General features: G+C 39.1%; 1 protein-coding gene across 2 annotated transcripts in view; it reads left to right on the top strand.

The window, feature by feature from the left end:
- DSCAM (DS cell adhesion molecule) overlaps positions 1–21,630 on the top strand; it is a 656,085-nt gene that overhangs the window by 406,963 nt on the left and 227,492 nt on the right. The window lies entirely within an intron of this gene.

Genomic DNA, 21,630 nt, shown 5'->3' with positions numbered 1-21,630 from the left:
ATCCCTGAGACCATTTTAGGGGGTTGGCAAGAAAACCATTTTCATATAATACTAAAATGTTATTTGCCTTTCTTATTGTTTCAACATTTGCACAGATGCACAAAAGTAATTGTGGGTAAGACTGCTGGGGCCTTAGCATGAATCACAGTAATGACACCAAAATGTGCTAGTAGTCATTGTATTATTAACCGTCACACACAGTCAGTTGTTTTTAAAACCAGTTTCATTTAAGGACATTTGATAAAGACAGAAAATAATAATTTTAATAAATCTTGACCCTTGAATTCATGTCATTTTTAATGTTCTGTGTTTTGTGTAACAAAATAGGAAAAATGCACAAAGCATGACTGCTGCCTACTGAGCAGGAGGGTTGTCTCAAGTAAAGTACCTGTGTGCTTGCTTAAGCAAAAAGCTCAACGAGCCTCTTTTTAAAAAAAAAGATGGAACTCACCTTTAGGAGGCATGAACTCAAGGGCCATTTAAATCATTTACTTTTATTCTCTTTTTTTTGTTGTTGTCCTTAATTGTTTTTATTAAAGTGTACAAAACAATGTAATAGTTAGACATTTATCATTTATATCCCTCAAAAAGTGATAATGCCCTTCCCCTAACTACTCCCCCTCTGACATCGCATACAGCCATTACATTTCCACTGTCTCTATTTTCTATGCTGTACTTCAATTCTTGTGACCATATATACATAAAATTATAGTTGACATTCATTATTGTTCAGCTTCAGCTTCAGGTGTACAGTGCAGTGATCAGGCATTTACATCATCCCTGAAGTGGACTCCCTAATAAGACAAGTATCCATCAGATACCCTACAAAATCTTTACATTACTGACTATATTCCCCAACCTGACTTTTGTATCCTCATGGCAATCTTGTGGTTACCGATTGTGTTTTCTAATCCCCTCACTTTCTCCCTCATCCCCACCTCTCCCTCATCTAGCAACCCTCAGTTTTTCCTCTATACCTCTGAGGCTGTTTCTGATTAGTTTGTTCATTTATTCTTTTCTTTAGATTCCACATATAAGTGAGATCATATGGTATTTGTCTTTCTCTGTCTGACTTATTTCACTTAGTATAATGTTCTCTAGGTCCATCCATATTGTTGCAGATGGTAAGATTTCATTCTTCTTTATAGCTGCATAATACTCCATTGTATAAATGTACCACAGTTTCTTAATCCAGTCGTCTACCGATGGGCATTTCGGTTGTTTTCATGTCTTGGCTATTGTGTATAGTCCTGCAATAAACATAGGGGTGCATAAATTTTTTTGAATTAAAGTTTTGGATTCCTTGGATACCTAGGAGTGGAATTGCTCGGTCATAAATTAGTTCCATTTTCAGTTTTTTGAGATACCTCCATACTGATTTCCATAGTGGCTGCACCAATCTGCAATCCCACAACAGTGCACAAGGGTTCCTTTTCCTCCACATCCTCGCCAGCACTTGTCTGTTGATTTATTGATGATAGCCATTTTGACTGGGGTGAGGTGGTATCTCATTGTGGTTTTTATTTGCATTTCTTTAATGATTAGTGAGGTTGAGCGTTCCTTCATATGTCTGCCATCTGTATGTCCTTTTTAGAAAAATGTCTCTTCATGTCCTCTGCCTATTTGTTAATTTGGTTGTTTGTTTTTTGGGAGTGAGTTGAGTGAGGTTTTTAATAAATTTTGGATATTAACCCCTTATCGGATATATCATTGGCAAATATCTTCTCCCATTCAGTAGGATCCCTTTTTGTTTTATTGATGGTTCCCTTGGCTGTGAAAAAACGTTTTGTTTGATGGAATCCCACATATTTATTTTTTCCTCTTACTTCCCTTGCCCAAGGGGATATATCAATAAAAATCTTACTCCGGGTAATGTCTGTAAACTTTCTTCTTATATATTCTTCTAGGAGTTTTATGGTTTCAGGTCTTACTTAAATGTACTTAATCCATTTTGAACTTATTCTTATATGTTGTGTAAGGAGGTGGTCCAGCTTCATTTTTTTGAATGTGTCTGTTCACTTTTCCCAGCACCATTTATTGAATAGACTGTCTTTACCTCAATGTAAATTCTTGATTCCATTGTCATAGATTAAACGGCCATATAGGTATGGATTTATTTCTGAGCTCTCTATTCTGTTCCATTGATCTATATGTCTGTTTTTATGCCAGTATCATGCTGTTTTGATTATTGTAGCTTTGTACTATAATTTGGTGTCAGGTATCGTGATACCTCCCACTTTGTTCTTATTTCTCAAGAATGCTGAGGCTATCCAGGGTCTTTTATGGTCCCATATAAATTTTAGGATTATATGTTCTATTCCTGTGAAAAACGTCCATGGTAGTTTGATAGGAATTGCATTGAATCTGTATATTGCCTTAGGCAGTATGGACATTTTAACGATATTAATTCTTCCCATCCATGAGCATGGTATGTGTTTCCATCTATTTGTATCTTCTTTAATTTCTCTCTTCAGTATCTTATAGTTTTCTGAGTACAAGTCTTTTACGTCTTTGGTTAAATTTATTCCTAGGTACTTTTACTCTTTGAAGCAATTGTAAATGGGTCTGTTTTCTTAATTTCTCCTTCTGATATTTTATTATTAGTATATACAAATGCAACTGATTTCTGAATATTAATTTTGTATACTATTACTTTACTAAATTCATTTATCAGTTCTAATAGTTTTTTGGTGTAGTCTTTAGGGTTCTCTATATATAGTATCATGTCATCTGCATGTAATGACAGTTTTACTTCCTCCTTACCAATTTTGATGCCTTTTTTTTTCTTTTCTGATTGCTGTTGCCTTTTTTTTTTTCTTTTCTGATTGCTGATTCTGATTGCTGTTCCAGAACTATGTTGAATAGAAGTGGAAAAAGTGGGCAACCTTGCCTTGTTCGTTCCTGATTTTAAGGGGAATGATCTTAGCTTTTCCCCATTGAGTATGATGTTAGTTGTGGGTTTATCATATATGGCCTTTATTATGTTGAGATATGGTTCCTCTATTCCCACTTTCTTAAGAGTTTTTATCATAAATAACTGCTGGATTTTGTGAAATGCTTTTTCTGCATGTATTGATATGATCATATGATTTTTATTTTTCATTTTGTTAATGTGGTGTATCACATTAATTGATTTGCGGATGTTGAACCATGCTTGCATACCAGAGATGAATCCCACTTGATCGTGGTGTATGATGTTTTTAATGTATTGCTGAATTCTGTTTGCTAATATTTTGTTGAGGATTTTTGCATCTATGTTCATTAGGGATATTGGCCTGTAGTTTTCTTTTTTTGTAATGTCTTTGTCTGATTTTGGGATCAGGGTAATAGTGGCCTTGTAGAAAGTATTTGGGAGCCTTCCCTTCTTTTGAATTTTTGGAATAATTTAAGGAGAATAGGTGATAATTCTTTTTTGAATGTTTTGTAAAATTCACCTATAAAGTGATCTCATCCAGGGCTTTTTTTGTTGGGAGCTTGTTGATTACTGATTCAGTTTCCTTGGTAGTAATCACTCTATTCAGGTTTTCTGTTTCTTTTTGAGTTAGCCTTGGAAGGTTGCATGCTTCTAGATAATTGTCCATTTCTTCCAGATTGTCAAATTTGTTGGCATATAGTTGCTCACAGTAATTTCTTTTTATTTTTATTTTTTGTATTTCTGTGGGGTTTGTTGGCACTTCTCTTTCTTTTATGATTTTGATTTATTTGGGTCCTCGCTCTCTTTTTGTTTTTGTTTTTTGGATGAGTTACGCTAAAGATTTGTTGATTTTGTTTATCTTCTCAAAAAAACGACTCTGGGATTCATTGATCTTTTGGATTGTTTTTTTTGTTCTTTATTTCATTTATTTATTCTCTGACCTTTATTATCTCCCTTCTTGTACTCCTTTTGGGCTTATTTTGCTGTTCTTTTTCCAGGTGATTTAAGTGTAAGGATCAACTGTTGATTTGTGATTTTTCTTGATTCTTTAGGTAGGCCTGCATTGCTATGAATTTCCTTCTTAGGACTGATTTCATTGCATCCCATAGATTTTGGGTCATTGTGTTTTCATTTTCATTTGTCTCGAGATATCTTTTGACTTTTTCTTTGATCTCATTGTTGACCCATTCATTATTTAAAAACATGTTATTCAGCCTCCATGTATATGTGTGTCTTCCAGTTTTTTTTTCTGTAATTGATTTCTAATTTCATAGTGCTGTGGTCAGAGAAGACAATTTGTATGATTTCAATTTTCTTAAATTTATCAAGACTTGTTTTGTAGCCTAACATGTGGTCTATCTTGGAAATTGTTCCATGTGGACTTGAGAAGAACGTGTATTCTGCAGCTTTGGGGTGAAATACTCTGAAAATATCGATTACACCTGATGGTCCAGTGTGTCTTTTAAGGCTGCTGTTTCCACATTTATTTTCCTTCTGGAAGACCAGTCCCTTGTCAGAGGTGTGTTGAAGTCCCCTACTATGATAGTGTTACTGTTGATCTCTGTCTTTATGTCAGTCAATATCTGTTTTATATATTTAGGTGCTCCTATGTTGGGGGCATCGATGTTTACTAGGGTTATATCCCCTTGTTGAACCGATCCCTTTATTATTAAGTAGTGCCCGTCTTTGTCTTTTAATATATTCTTCATTTTAAAGTCTATTCTGTCAGGTATAAGTATTGCTACTCCAGAATTTTTCTCATTTCCATTTGCATGAAATATCTTACTCCAACACTTCATTTTCAGCCTGTGTGTGTCTTTTGATCTGAGGTGATTCTCTAGTATGCAGCATGTGGAAGGGTCTTATTTTCTTATCCACTCAGCCACTCTATGTCTTTTGATTGGAGCATTTAATCCATTTACATTTAAAGTGATTATTGATAGGTAATTGCTATTTTGTTATTTGTAGTTAGATTGTTTTCATCTTTCCTCTGCTTACAGAAGCCCTTTTAACATTTCCTGCACTTCTGGATTGGTGGTAATGTAGTCCATTAGCTTATTCTTTTCTGGAAAGCTCTTTATCTCTCCTTCAATTTTAAATAATAGCCTTGCTGGATAAAGCAATCTAGGTTGCAGGCCTTCGTTTTTTTTTATCACTTTGAATACCTCCTGCCACTCTCTTCTGGGCTGCATAGTTTCTGTAGAAAAGTCATTTTATAGTCATATAGGAGTTCCCTTGTATGTAACCCACTGTCTTTTCTTGCTGCTTTTAGGATTCTCTCTTTATCTTTGACCTTTGCCATTGTAACTATAGTGTGTCTTGGTGTGAGCCTGTTTGGGTTCATCCTGGTTGGAACTCTCTGTACTTCCTGTGCTTGTATGTCAGTATCCTTCACCAGGTTAGGGAAGTTTTCGGTCATTATTACTTCAAATATGTTCTCGATCCCTTGCTCTCTCTCTTCACCTTCTGGTATTCCTATGATGTGCCTGTTGTTGCGCTTGATGTTATCCCAGAGGTCTCTACACCATTTTCATCGTTTTGCATTCTTTTTTTCTTTCTGTTGTTCCGCTTGGGTGATCTCTGCTAACTTGTCTTCTAATTCATGATTCGATCCTCTGCCTCATTTAACCTGAGGGTAATTTCTTCAAGTGTGTTCTTTATTTCAGTTATTGTATTTTTTAGTTCTAACTGATTGTTCTTTATGATTACTCTATCTTTCCTTATGTCGTCACTAAGCTCCTTAAACATTCTTATCATCCGTGTTTTGAACTCTGTCTCTGATAAGTTGGGTACCTCTATTTTATTTAGTTCCAGTTCTGGAGGTTTCTTCTGCTCTTTTATTTGGGACATGTTTCTTTGTTTTCCCATTCTGATGACTCTCTGTGTTTGCTTCAATGTAGTAGGTGGATCCCCTAGGGTTCTTGGTCTTTGTTGGGTTATCTTATGTAGTATATGTCCTTTATATTTGACTTGCAGCACTTCCTTATTCTCCTGTGCGTGTGCTCCAAAGGTGACCCTTGTGTTGTGTGTATTCTCCTGTTAAAAATGAGCTATAATTGTTTTTGGCTTGTCAGTAGGTGGGATTGCTTCCTAGGCTGTCTAGTTGTGAGCATTAGCTATGCCCTCAGTGGATGATCTGCTGTGTGAGGGTTGATGACCCAGATAAGGCTTGGCCCCTATGAACTCTTGTGACTGTAGGGAATTCCCTCTGTGTGTGTCACTTGTAGGTCAGACCTAGTAATACTCTGGTTTTGTCTGGAGTTGGCCTCTGGGTATGTTGTAGGCCCCTGGTGTAGGGTAATTTCAGAACAAAATAAATCAACAAGCAACAACAAAAACAACAAAGAAAAAAATAAATATACTCACATGTAAAAACAACTGATAACCCACACTCAACTCATGCAAAAATGTCAAAAATACAAAAAAAAAATATCAATACAGAAAAATGGTAAGAGAGAGGAAAAGTAGGGCAAGGAAGAGAAAAAAGAAAAAAAGAAAGAAAGGGGAAAGAGAGAGAGAGAGAGAGAGAGAGAGAGAGAGAGAGAGAGAGAAAGAGAGAGAGAGAGAGAGAGAGAGAGAGAGAGAGAGAAATAATATATGCTAAAAATGATAGTAGTACAAAAAAAGAAAAGAAAAAAAGCAGTGCCAGTCTTGACTTCAGCCCACCAGACAATCTCCAGGTTGACCTCTGCTGTACAAAGAGTCCTCTATGTCTTGTGGAAGCGGATCTGGCCATCTGGTGCCCAGAGTGACACTGGCACTGCAGTTCTAGATGAGTGGGGCTCTGAGGTGTGGTTGGTACTTTCTACAAAGTCAGTGCAGTTTCTTCTCTCTCCCGCACATACGCGCACTGAGAGCACCACAACCAGCCACTGGGACGTGGGCTTCTGCCCTGTGCACAGGTCTCCTGAGTCTTAGGGCACTTCTTCCTTTGGGGGGTGTGGAGGGCTTGAGATTTCTGAGCTGCTGAAAGCCCAGAGCTGCCTCTGCCCCCTGCGGTTAACCCCTGCATGTATCTCGGCAGCTGTAATTGTCCTGCTGCAGCAGCGGCCCAGGAAAGGTGGGGGCTGGGAAGGGAGGTGTCTGCTGTCTCCCAGCCCAGCAGTGTCACACTCTTCCCAGACTCTTCCTTAGGTCACAGTTGCAAAGCAGCTTTTTCCAGGTCCTGAGCACTACAGCTCCTCTGTAATTGAGACTACTCTTCAGTTCAGGGACCAGCTTGAGTCTCTGGAAGGGGAGTGGGTAGGATTGGGAGAGTTGGGGGCGGGGCATAGGTATGGTGTTTACTTCCTTTGTCCAACCTAGGGCCCAGCTGGAGGTCTCAGCTGAGGTTACTGCCTCAAACGCTGGATATGCTGCTCTCTCAGCAGGAGAGATCAGCTGTGAGACTCAGGGAAAGAGCCCACCTCCTGGCTCTTGTGGTCTCTGTTCTGTCCTGGGACCCCCTGCGTCTCTGCAGCTGCGGATGTGGGCCATGCCTCCCCCCCTCTCCCTCCCCTCTTCCCCTGCTCGCTCAGTTTGCCCACCTTCAAGTAATCGTCGTACGAGCCTCATAGCTGTTCTGTGTAATGAGCAGAGAGTCCTTTGACGGGTATAGATATTCAGTTTGTGGTAAGTTCCGGAGGAGAACTCAAGGAGACCACCTCGCTGCCCACATTCTCGTAACGTCACTTGACTTTTATTCTTAATAATTTCTATACCAGCATAAATCAGTGCATTAATCTTATCCTTTTAATTTTAAGTTACAGAAACCAACTCAAACTAGCTTATGCCTGAAAGGAAAATTTGTTGGCTCTTATAACCAGTATATGATTTTAGGAAACAATTTAGTCAAATAGTTTTATTTTCAGGAGTTTTTTTCTTTTAAGCATATATTATGCAATAAAAACCTCTTTGGTTCCTATGCAAGGACTGCCACGTGAAAGAGGGAGGATGGATCATTTTGTGTATTCTTTCATTATAGCTGTCTGGTGAGAAATGGCTGGTGAGTGGGGTTGTTGTTGGGATTTGGGATTTGCAGCATTTAACAGGGTGCTCAGGGAAGGGTTCTTGAGAAGGTGAGATTTGAGAAAGGACATAAAGATAGAAGATGGTATCAGATAGACAAACAGATATCCGGGGACAGAACATTCTAGGCAAAGAGAATAGATAGAACAAAAACAGTCAGAAGTGTGTCTCTGAAAGCAAATGGTAGAGCGGCTGGTGAGGCTGGGCCAGAGTGAACAGGGGCGAAGTAATAAGGGGTGAGGTCAGAATCGGGGGGTGATTTCACGTAGGACCTAATACTCCAAGGCTTGGGTGATAAGTACTCTGAGTATATGGAAGGATTTATCAGATGAATGTAAGCAGAAGTCACATGGCCTGACTTAGGTTTTAAAATGGTACTTCTTAATTCTGTGTGGAGAATTATGATAAAGGGCAAGAAGGGAAAAGCAGGTGAGCTAACCCAAAGTTCACCCAGCTGAGAGGCAGAGGGGCTTGAACCAGGGAGATGGCAGTGGAGGCGGTAAGTGGAACGCAGATACTGGGTGTATTTTTAAGGTCTATTCAGTAGGATTTCCTAACGGATTGGATGTGGGTGAGAGAGAAATAAAGATGAAAGGATGACTCCGAAATTGAGGTGAGCAATGGAAGGCACTGTGTTGCCATTAACAGGGCTTGGCAAAAGATGCAGTGAAACAGTTTAAGGGAAGAAACTCAGAATCTGGCTTTTGAAGTGTGGAGGTTGAAATATACGTTAGACAAACAAGTGGATCCATTAAGTAGGAAGTTGAATACATGAGGAAGTGAAATGTGCTTACATGCAGATCTTGAGACAGCAGGAATAGAAGATGTGTAAAGTCATACATCGTGGGCAACGTCACTGGGCTAGGTGACACCGTCAGGGCACTTTGGGGACCTCACTGCAAACTGTAACTTCATGTAGACAGCCTTCTCACTCCCTTAGTCAGACTCATGTTAAAATCTATTCACCAAATATCTGAAGGTAAGATCTGACAAAAAATGCAAGCAAGGACTGCTTGACACTTCAATTTGCCTCTTTGCATTTTCTAGGTTAGATGAATCAATGTATTGGCCATGGCCCTATTTATTGTGAAGTTTAGGAACCTAAATTAAACTAGCTAAAGAGCCCGTACAAAGTGTGTTGGGGAGATATGGATGGAGATCAAGGTGTATTAAACCAACCTTCCGGAGACTGAGATAGTACAGGTCACAGGGGAGGCCTGGTCTAGACCCTTGATTACCATCTGGACCTTCTCCCTGTGTTTTTGGTGCTTCCCTCAGGACAATGGCTTAGATCCCTCAGAGCAACTTCTCCATATGGTGGGTACATTGATCCTGGATATCTCTGGACTCACATGCCCACAACCTACTGTGGAAAAGAAAAGGTCTCTACCCTGACAATTGCACATAGGAGAGTCCTAGGGAGGGACTCTGGTGGCTCTGTGTGGGCCAGCAGCTCACTCCTGACCAGTCACTAGGGCCAGAACCATGAGGTACCGGATAAGCTGCCTGCCTCCCCTCATACCTTCATGCCAGGGAGAAGACTGCATTATCCAAAGAAGGAGAAAAATGAAAAAAAAACACAAAACAACAACAGCAAAAAACAGACAGTGCAGGCTGATTGGGAATTAAAATATGAACAGGCCTGATAGCGACTTCAGAATGTGTGTTCACTTTACTTATTAAAATGTGCTCAATAAAGAAAGGCCCCTGAGCCAGTTAATGCCTCTGAAAATAGATTCTATCCAATGGCTAAGAATTGTCCCTAACAGAAACCAACCCCAGAGGATAAGAACCATATTAGTCAGTGGAAGCCAAGCAAAGACCATTGGTGAGGTGGGAGGTTTGGAGAGGAGGCCAAATGGAAGGAGGATGTCAGGTGTAGCAGTCAGAATAAGAGAGACGACGAGAGCAGAATGGCCTCCAGACACACGTTTATATTGAAACTGAAAGATCCCCATGAAACTTATAGTCAAGCAAGCATGAGCCATTTACCCCTGGTGACAGATCCCTGAGTATGTCACACACCAACAAAACTTTGGGAACAATTTAACAGTGGGTTTGCCAAGAAGCTGGGGGATATGGAACTTGCTTTAAAAACACGAGTACAGTTAGTGGTCATTAGATGTAAATTAATTTCTTGGGCACGTGTCTGGGCAGAGGAGAGAGCATATACATTTTGTTAATCATTATTTGAAAACATGTCTTCTTCTATTTTAAGGAACATCTTATAAACTAAATACAATTGTTGACTATCAGTACTGTAAGGTAGTTGACGTTGTTTTTATTTAATTTAATCTTTTCTGTGCAGACAAATGAACCTGTATACACGGAAAGAGGACATTGCAGGCTGGGTGGATAGGATGTACCCTGCCTTCCCCTGTGTAGGACTTCTCAGATAAAAACTAATAAATTCTGGATTCTCATATGACAGCATAGGGCATCTTTTTATTATATTCAGATGCATTTCACCCTAGCAAGGATATGATGACTTCTAGATTTCAATGTACAGTAACAATTACATGCCATTAACAATTTTAGCCTTTGCTGAGATGTCGTTAGAAAGGTCATAACCAAATTGACTTCCGAACATTTGAATTTGAATTTTAAAGTGTTTTGAAATGAAATATATAAATTAAATCATCCTCCCATGTCGAAATTGTAGTCCATCAAAGCTTTTAAAAATTAATAAATCTTGCTATTTTCAATTATGATAGAGATTATGATAAGAGGAGAGATAAGTGAGCAACTGAGTGATGGGAAAAGACTGGGCCTGTGACTGCTTGTGGATCGGGATTGCAAGATGTTCTTCTTATTTTATTCATATGAATACAGCTCCGTTACCTTTCTGGTTAGACTACACAGTAATTAGTTTATTCAGATAATCTTAGAAGAGCCAATACAAAGCCTTGAAAGTTGGCTGCCTTTGGAAGTGGACCAATAATGCTGGAAACTGTGAAACCAAATGATTTTTATATTGTTTCCTGGAGGCTCATCTTTAACGTTGAACAGAGTTGTACGTGCGTGTGTGTGTGTGTGTGTGTGCACATGTGCACATTTAGATGACATTTAGAAACAGTACTATTACCCAGTCATGTCGTTTTTGGTATTAGTCATGGCCCTTTGCTTATTTTGTAGCATGACTTGGAAATTTTGAGAAAAACTCAGAGATAAATATAAATATTAGGTTGGTGCAAAAGGTAATTGAGGTTTAAAAGGTTAAAAATAATTGCAAAAATTGCAATTACTTTAGCACCAACCTAATAACATGTTATAATAACTATTGATAATGGCCAAAACTTAAGCAGTTCTGAAATATATTAACTAACCAGAAATGCAATTTTGCTGCTTTCAAACATGTGGAGAAATAAGTCAAAATCCCTTCTTTCACTTCCTTTCAAGAAGCAGTGTTATATTTAACACATTCCAACTCTTTTTCTTTCTTATGTTAGGTGCTACATTGAACTTGAACAGTGACTAATTGAATTTTCTAATTTCTAGGGACCGACACTGCCAGGAAGGTTAATTGGCTGCTAGATAAAAATGTCACCTTCTATTTATATTTATACTAAACTTTATAGTTTACACAACACTTTCATATGTGTAGCCTTAATTAATACCCACAGTAACTCTGTAATGTAGATAAAACATAACCAGAAAAACAGAATAAGAAAGAGCAGGAGATTTGCTCAACATTATCCAGTAACATCTTCAGGACTCAAATACACACCTTCAGATTCCAGGGCAACCCCGTGGTGTGTTTTAGAAAAGTAATTCCCATTGCAGTGGGAAGCCTAAGTGAGGAGAAACTAAGGCAGGGAACACAGGAAGAAAGCTTTTTTAAAAGTATAAAAAGGAGATTATTTTAAAAGTAAAAGCATAAGATATTAAGGGCCTAATTTAAGAGACAGAACTAGTTAAGTTGGAGAGATGAAAAGAAAGGGCTGGATTTGGTCAGCAAGAGTAGCTAAAACCCCAAGATAACTCCTCGAGTTCTGGTCTGGATGAGAGGGGAGAGGAGAGCCTACAATATTAGTGGTTTGGGAAGGTCTTATGAAGGGTAGGGTTTGATATAAAGTGTTATGGACCACCATTCTGGACTCAGACTATGGGGAGTTTGAATTATGGATTTGGAGTGCGAAAAACTGGTGAGGAGAGACATTGAAAGTGAGAGTGAGTTCTTGTTTCTCATTTGTTTGTCTTGTTTTTGGTTTATATACCACATATCAGTGAAATCATAGGGTTCTCTGCTTTTTCTGTCTGACTTATTTCGCTTAGCATTATACTCTCAAGATCCATCCATGTTGTCAGACATAGTTTAGTGGTTACCAGAGGGTAAGGGGGTAGGGGGAGGGAGATGGGGGTAAGGGGGATCAAATATATGGTGATGGAAGGAGAACTGACTCTGGGTGGTGAACACACAATGGGATTTATTGATGATGTAATACGGAATTGTACACCTGAAATTATGTAATTTCATTAACAATTGTCACCCCAATAAATAAATTAAAAAATAATAATAATAAATAAATAAATAAATAAATAAATAAAAAGAAAGTGAGAGTGGGCAAGAGTGTCTCAGAAGAATCAAGCTTTCCAAATTATATTTTATGGGTTTTTAAAGTTAATGTTTGCCTATCGGGAGATGAAATGCTGATGCCAGAAATGGGATGGGAACAACCACAAACATTAGCTCTTTCATATTTTATTTCAATTTTATATTTGTAGCACTTTCCCGTTCTAATTTAAGACAAATTTGTATTGTGTCCTCCTTTAAATCGAAGGAAGAATTAATGGTCATTGACGGTCTTTCCAACTCTTAAGGATGTGAGCCTTTGTGTTCTGTAGCCTCGCAGGGATAAGAGTCGACACGATTTGACATCAAAATTCTGCTCCCGCCGCAGCTTTCTATCACACGGTGCATCCCGTCTGTCACCACCACCTCCTTGCAATGTTGCTGTTGGTGCCATTGGGAAAGTGAATGCTAAATTTCGAACAGTGCTGACAGTGGCTCTGCTCTCTACCCATCGCTACTTGAGTGGCCAGGAATGCCACCTTCTAATGACATCATTCTTCAAAGGTTCCTGACAGCCAATGTCCCTCGGCCCAGCAGAGGTACAGCTCTGTGCACCGAAACAACCATGGCGGGGTCACCCACTCCTACTTTCTGACATGTGCTCATTGGCGGTTCCAACCGAAGCAGTATCAACTTCTACCGGGTTGCAAACCCAACTGGCAGGGATGAAGAGTCTTTCCTTCTTAATCATTTTCACTTTCTTACACTCTCACTGTCTAGCTACTGGTGTCATTTACAATATTGGTTATAGGAAACGTGGCATTTCAAGGTGGTTTTTCTCTTGTAGAAGTCTCATTGAAGTTGAACATGCTTAATTTAGGGTCCCGGTTGCTGAGGTCTTGTGTGGCCATACATTTCCGTCATTTGTCATTGTTTTACTGATTTTCAACAACCACTTAGGGCATGTGTAGTTTCTAATATGAATAATATGAGAGAAACTAGATCTAGTAGGGGAACACAAAAGAAATGCATTAAATGTGCAACCCCTTTGTGGCAATTTCTGATTTCAATTGGAAATGTAAACTCTCCTTGTTCATTTACTATCCCAATGTGAAAAAAAGAAGGCTGATGAAGTGAGGAACGTTCACTCTCTCTTCTTTCTAAACTACCAAAGAAGCAATCATGTTTAAATGTGCTGCCATGACTGCATTTGCTCACCTGACCCGAGAATTCATGTTCCAAGCAGCCACAGAATGGAGGGTCTTAACTTCCCGTTACGTTCCCAGAACTGAGCTCCAGTCTCAGCTCACAAGCTATCCTTCAGGCGGGTTTGTCCTGGAGGCAGAATCCTGCTAATTCCTCTGTCATTCCGAAAAGGAAGCTGACACCGTTCTCCAAGGAAACTTTATGAATATATTTTTTAGGGAAAAATCTCAAATTGCTTTTCTCTCAATGGTGAGTATCTTTTCCAAGACTATTTCTTGTCTCTTTGCCTTTGATTGTTCTTGCTGGGAACTTGATTAAGACGTTTCTGAGCTCATGGGAGATACATTCCTACGTGTGTTTTCTGTGTTTATGTTTATATTTCCATGGTCCACATTGAGGTCGTCAGCACACATTGAGGGTTGTAGATGTAGAAGTGGGTGTCCAATTTTTTTTCTCTAAATATTGGGTCAGCTTTCCTAATACCATTTATTGAAAGGCCCATGCTTCCCACTCTTCTCCATATACCAAGATACCATAGTGGTGTGGTTAGAGACAATTTTAGTTCTGTGAAATGTATCGAAGCTTTCTCTACAGACGTTTCATTTTAAAAAGTGTTCATTTTTCTTATATTATCTGGCATAAATTTCCTATATATGTTCAATTAAATTTAATATTACATGTGGGAACAGAATCCCGGAGAGCAGTTTCCAGGCTCTCCACCTCACGTGGAAAGGTGCTGGCTTGGGTAGTACATGGCCATGAGCTGTGACTAGTTGGCCATTAGCTGTAACCAGTTAGCCATTAGCCACTAATATAACTGCCGTGGCTATGCTAGCAAGCGTGGATTGCAGCTAGCGAGGTTGGTTGGTTGGCAGAGAAACGGACGGCAGGTTGTGGGTCGTGTGGCTCCTGCTTCCTGTGTCTCCAAACCAGCGGGCAGCGAGACTACAGTGGTATGAACCCCCTATCTATGGCTCCCTGGGTGTTCCTTTTTGGCCTCACCATATCCTGCATTCTGGTATGGAGAGCGGGACCAGAGACCCTGCATGACACCATGTCTCGTTTCTAGCTTTTTAAAATTGCCTTCGTTGATCAGTTATTAAACTGGGTGTTAATAGTATCACGTATAATTGTTGATTTTCCCATTTTCTGCTATAATCTCTGATTTTTTTTGGTCTTGAATTATCTACTATATGATTTAAAAATTACTCTTCTTACCATCCCTGTTTCACATTTCCTTGGTAGATCTTTTCCCATTTCTGGAACTCTTGCTTTTCTGTAGTCTTTGTTTTATAAACAGAAATTCTCATGAATTCTAAACTTGTTTACATTTTTAAATGTTAAAGAAACTACTTAGTTCAACATAACGTGATTATAGCTACAAAGCACCTTCCATAAAAAGCACCTTGAAGAAACATCTCCTATTACTAAAATGAGAATCACCTCAAGAGACCACACAGTTCCTTCCACCATATTCTATTGCAGGCATATGGTTGGCAATAATATAGGTGACCCATTTTTCTTGAAAGTGCCTTGGAAGAAGTTGCTGTCATGCTTTTCAGAGTTAGTTTTAGTGTGTTACACACCCCAATCCCAAATAGTTTGTCTTTTTCTTCTTCATGTCCAATCTATATCTTTCTAGCTGATGAAAATAATGGTTCCCATTTCTCTTCTTTATCATTCTACATCATTCTCCTTGAAATATTTTAACTGTATTTTCTCTCATGAATATAATTGGTAATTTTAAACAATTTGGGGGGGGGGGAATGTTATTTTGTTGTTACCTTTCTACTTATGTTGTCATATTTATGACTTTACAGTTCTCACAGTCTGGCAGTCCACGATGCCTTGTTTAAAAATCATTGTAGAAGAGTTAGCTACTCTTATCCCAGATTTATTCCAAAGTTACACTATTTTATGTCAACTATGCTACTCTATTATCTGCTATTATGCTTTTGAACCCTATGCTTTAGGCCTCACCTACTGGAAACCCTTTATCCAGTGTATGTAGTGTGTGTATGTACTTGAGTATTTATATATATGTGTGTGTTTTGATTTATTTCTGCCATGCTTTCTTGTATTTCTGAGTCAAGCCTTTTGGGACCTCTTGAGTTCTAATTCTGCTATTAGCACTGAATTCTTCCTCAGTTTAGTTCTAGTTGACATATACTTACTGAACTTGTGAATATGCATAACTCCATAGTGAAGATAAAGACAAAATTTCAGTTCTGGAACCTGGCCAAGCTTGGAATAGCTAAATGAGTAAAAACAAACAAACACAGACTTTTTTAAGATAATGAGCAGCAGTCTTAAAATTAAACTTTCAAACTATATTTTCCTTGCTTCTACCATCCCTTTTCTGTTCTGTAGGAGATTAGGAAGATACTGATAATCATGTGCAGAGAATTCTTATTAAAAGAGAACCCTTCACACATGATACTTCTCCTCTGGTTGTAATTCCAAATGAATAAATGCAACATGGATGAGTGGAGTATACAGAGGCAATATTATAAAAAGACCAAGTTTTGTTATTAATAGTATATATATTTTTTCTTTGGATGAAGCAAACTGTTGCAGGTTGGTTCCTCAGGAAACAGTGTCTGAGAGAGAATTTAGCGTACAGGATGTTTAGCAAGGAGGCACTAATCACCACCACCTGTGAAGGGAGGGAAAGGAAGAGGAACTGGCTCAGGGAGAAGATGAGTTGTAAGGCAGGCTGATGGCAGCCTCCTCGAACCCCACGTGGAGCTCTGCAGCAAGCATGGCCCTTCAGAGCTGTCCTGGCTTGGGCATAATTGACCCCCTCAGTCAGTCACTGGATGTAGGCCACCACAGAAAGTGCCTGTCCTAGGTGGGGTGGATCTCTGCAGCTGGGACAATTTTTAAAGTGGCCATATGATAATTGAAGAATGCTACCTGACATCACCTCCAGAATCTGGGACACATGTCCTTTCTTAAAATGGAATCTAAGCTATGTGCCTTCATGTACATCAACTCCCACCAGTTACTTCGGTGTCAAACAGCTGTAGATGTGCATGTTAAACACCTTCAAGTAAGAATATTTTTTTACTAAATCACTCCCACTTTCTGTATGACATTAGTCCAATATTTCAAATAAGAAATGAAATCTATCACAGTAGCACAGACTCTACCTTTGTCATAAAAACAATTTTTAGCTCAAAGAATCTCTTTAGCTCTTTGATTTCTTTAACTTTTCCAGGTAAAATCTGCATCTACTGTTAATGAGATCAAGTAACAATAAGATGTCTCTGCTGACAAGATGTGAGGGTCAGTGGGAGGACTTACAGACAAGTAACTATAAGACACAGCAGGAGGTAGTCAGTGTCTTAAGAGAGAAGCAACACAGCACAAGCAGAAAATATGTTGACTGGCTGGGAGAGCGTAGGACAGACAAATAAGAAAAATACCGATTTCAATACAACACCATCGAAGAAATATGTGTGAGGTGTGTTAGAAGCAGAGAATATAGACATCTAGCCAATTCTGGGGGTGAGGGGGATGGGAAGTCTAAAATCATAAATAGGTTTCCAGAAGACACTGAGTTGAGTTCCAAAGGGGTCGGGAGCCTGAAAAGGTGTCCAAAACCAGAAAATAGCTAAAGTGAGTCTTCATACTATAAGATGTTAGCGGTGAGAATGGGGCCAGAGTCAGGCATAGGGACAGAAATAAGGACAATGTGTAGTCTCTCACGTTCAGAGTCAATATGGCTGAAACAAAGGACATGCATTGCATGTAGACACACGGTGTGAGTCGGCAGTGACAGGTATCAGATCTTGTCGCATCTGATGCCTCCTGCTTGAACCTGAAGGCAGCGAAGTCATTGAAGCCTTGGGCCATGCTCCCACAGTGTTTGGGGAAAATTATTCAGGTTGAGGTTTATTACATGGATTGCAGTGCAGAAAGTTAAAAAAAATAAAATAAAAGGAAGACCAGTTAGGATACAACTGAGTAAGTTTTTAATAAAAGGTGATAGTTGTGAGCTTAAGGGAAAAAGAGCCAGACACAGGCGATATTGAGAAGTGAATAGACAAGACATAGCAACCCACTGTACGTGGTTGAAGATAAAGGGAAATGCACACCTGGGGACACTTGTATTATTCTGCGCTCATGCATCTGAGAGCTTTTGGTAGCACTAATAGAAATAGGGAACTGAAGGTGACGTTTAGATTAAGGCACCACATGATACGTTTGGTTTGAAATTTGAGATCTTTCTCAGACATCAAGATGAAGATATCAGCAGACAACTGAACAAGCAGACATGAAGCTTGATAAGGAGTTTTTGGTTAAAAAGGCAGATTAGGGAATCAAGGGCATCAAGCTACAGCTGGCCTTGTGGGTGTAGATAAGATCTCAGGGAAATGGAGAAAGGAGGCTAGGCCAGGCACCGAGTGATGCTTCCATTAGTATGTGGACAGTTAGGGCACACAGGATCCACTTAAATTGCTGAACTACTTATTTAAGGATTTTAATCTCTTCCATAACTTGCTGTATGAATTTTTCAAATGAGTAAGCCACCCACCTTCATCCTCTCTTTGCCACTGGATGTATGAACTCTTATAAAACATTTGTCTATGTTATATAAATACAATTCAGGAAGCAGGGATGGTGACAACATGTGTTATTCCTGAGAATATATTATTGGGCCATTTAATTAACTTAGGAATAATTTCAAATCATATTTACCACACAAATACTATATAGTTTAGTTCTAATAATTGAAAATAAACCTTACACCTCATTGGCCATATTGGAACCTTTATTAAATAATATTACATAGGAAAAATAATATGCATTTAAAACTAATACCACCATCGACAAAGTGAAAAGACAACCTACAGAATGGGAAAAAATATTTGCAAACCGTATATCCAATAGAGAGTTAATATCCAAACTATTTAAACAACTCACTCAACTCCATAGCAAAATAAATAAATAATTCAATTTAAAAATGGGCAAAGGCTCTGAACAGGCATTTTTTCAAAGAAGACAAATAAATAACTAACAGGTACATGAAAATAGGCTCACTATCATTAGTCATTAGAGAAATGCAAATTAAAACTGTAATGAGATAGCGCCTCATCCCTGTTAGAATGGTCATCATCAAAAAGATAAGAGATAATGTTGGCGAGGATGTGGAGAGAGGGAAACCCTTGTGCACTGCTGGTGGGAATGTAAATTAATGCAGCCACTATGGAAAACAGTATGGAGGTTCCTCAAAAAAAAAAAAAATGGAACTACCTTATGATCCAGGAATTACACTTCTGGGAATATATCCAAAGGAAATTAAAATACTCAACAAGATATCTGTAGTCCTGTTTTCATCGCAGCATTATTCATAATAGTCAAGATATGGAAACAACCTAAGTGTCCATGGATGGATGGATGAATGGATAAAGAAAATGTGATATAGATATTTATACACATACACACATACAGAGGGTCCCAAAAAATGTATACACATTTTAAGAAAAGAAAAAGACTGTTATTAAAATTATAATACTTAACATATACTGATAACAAAAGATAACTACAAGTCATGTGCATACATTATTTTGGCACCCCTGGTATACATACAAACATATATGCACACACATCCATCCCTGCACACACAATATGGTACTATTCAGCCATAAAAAATGAGGAAATCTTACCATTTGTGACAACATGGAAGGATAAGTGAGTGAGATACATCAGACAGAGAAAGACAAATACTGTATGATCTCACTTATATAGAAAAAGAGATCAAAGTTGTGGTTGCCCGAGGCAAGGAAAAGGGGGAGGACGAATTGGAGGCAGGGGGTCAAAAGGCACCAACTTCTGGTTATCAAATAAGTGAGTACTAGAGACGTAATGCCCAACACGATGACCACAGGTAACACTGTTGTTTGATACACAGGAAAGCTGTTAAGAGAGTCAGTCCCAGGAGTTCTCCTCACAAGGAGAAACTTTTCATTTTATGTATTTATTTATTTTTTATTGTACCTATATGAGATGATGGTTGCTAACTAAGCCTATTGTGGTCTTCACATCATGATACATGTCAATCAAACCATCATGCTCTACGCCTTAAACTTATATACTGATGGACATCAGTTATTTCTCAATAAAACTGGAAAGAAATTAAATCTTGAAAAACCCAAAAAAGAAAGTCCTTCCAGCCCATTGGAAGAACTTCAGTGTAATCTGGAGAAAGAGGAATCCCAGCCGTATGTACAGCAGGCAATGTTCTGATATTACCCGCCATATGTGGGTAATGTGGGTTCAGACATGCAGACACTGCAGATTGTCGGTGCCCATCTCCAGTGAGAATTATGAAATTTGTTTGATATGAATTTGTTTTCCCGTGTGGTTTTATTTTGTTTTTAATTATTATAAACAATCCTTTAAGTCGTGGCACTTTCCTTGAACCTAGGAGTTTCAGAAATGGGAGAAAATATGGATGACTTGGTCCTGCTGTTGTTTTCTGTTCCTAAGAGACAATGTTTCTTCACAAGTTAGAATTTGGCCCAAACTGAGTCATCTCTGAAACTCCAGTTTACTGTTTTTTGGGGTTTTTTTTTTTTTGCTTTTTCTTATGATACCTGTCTTAAAAGAGCACTAAGCCAAACAGGAATTCTTCTTGTTTGCACAGGCCTTAAATAATTCATTTTATTTGGAAATTTGGAAATTTCTCTAAATGTACGCGACTCTCCCTCTTAGCCATGGAATTTAAATGTGGTCTTTCCAATCTAGGTCAAGAGAAACATATACAGGTTAAACATGTTTTATTTTTTGATTTCTTACACAATTTGGGCTGTGACAAACATGCCCAAGCCACAACTCCTTAAGGGAACCTTAGAAAGACCCTGCAAGCCATCCCCACCATGTCACAGGGACAATGCCTACACCTTCCTTGCCCTTCCCACCCAGCAGCAGCCAGAGAACACCCTCCGCTCACTCTGCCTGCTTCCCAGATCAGTGTTTGGGTGTCAGTTAATATCAGTTCATATGGAACCCCAAGGGGAGCTTAGAGCAAGGGATTGAGAGGGCTTCCAACGGAGCTCACTTTGGTGTGGATACGAGTAGCCATTGTTTCAGTCAGCACATGCAGACTCCCACAATGCTCTCTTACCCCACATCATGCCCTCCTGAATCTCAGCCTCATGCCCTTCCCTCCTCTGGCAGACAGGACCAGCAGCCTCATTCATGTTGAGCAGCTTTGGATGCTGCTGGCCTGGAAGTCACCCTGCTCAGTGCAACAAGCTCACGTAGGAATTCAGAGTTGGCAAGATGGCCCTAGCTGAACAAGCAAGGACAGGTCTTGACTTTATCTCCCCAATTTGCCCTACCAGTAGGCGGAGAGATGGCTCCTTGGAATCTCTAGTTACAAGTGCTGGGCCCCTAGGCTATAATCAGACCACGAAATGGAGCCCTATCAGCTCGTCCTTATTAAGTCCTGGATGCGTCTCCGTTTCTACTCATAACTTCAGGGTTGTCTGACTTTGTGAGTATAAACACAATTTCATCGTTACCTCTAAAAGATATTTTTAAAAACTATTACACGATTAAGATATATAAGACACTACTTACTCCACAAGTTGCAAGAAATAGAAAAGATAAACTCGCTACATCTTCTGCATCTTATGTCACTCTACTTAAAGAAAAAGATGTTCCAAAGATCACTAGACTCACGTGAGTCATCCTGTGACACGTCCCATCAGAGAATCTTCAACCACAGGCTCTGGAGTGGATAAAGGAAGACTTAAATTGTGTTCTGTCAACAGAGTAGAGAACTATATCACATAGAGTCAGGGATCTACAATTTGGGGGTCTAAAGTATGTTGTAAAGTAACAGAATGGGATAACTAGCCAGTCTTATGGGCGGAGAGACCCCTGTGTGATGTGTCTCATGCACAAATCACACATGTTCCTGAGCCTCACGGTATTAGGGTCACAGCTTGCGTCTCAATGGACATCACAGAGCTTTAAG

The sequence above is a fragment of the Rhinolophus hipposideros genome (genome assembly GCF_964194185.1).
Source record: "Rhinolophus hipposideros genome assembly, chromosome: 2".
Lineage (NCBI taxonomy): Eukaryota > Metazoa > Chordata > Mammalia > Chiroptera > Rhinolophidae > Rhinolophus > Rhinolophus hipposideros.
The sequence above is the reverse complement of the archived record's forward strand: the minus strand, read 5'-3'. Positions and strand labels throughout refer to the sequence as shown.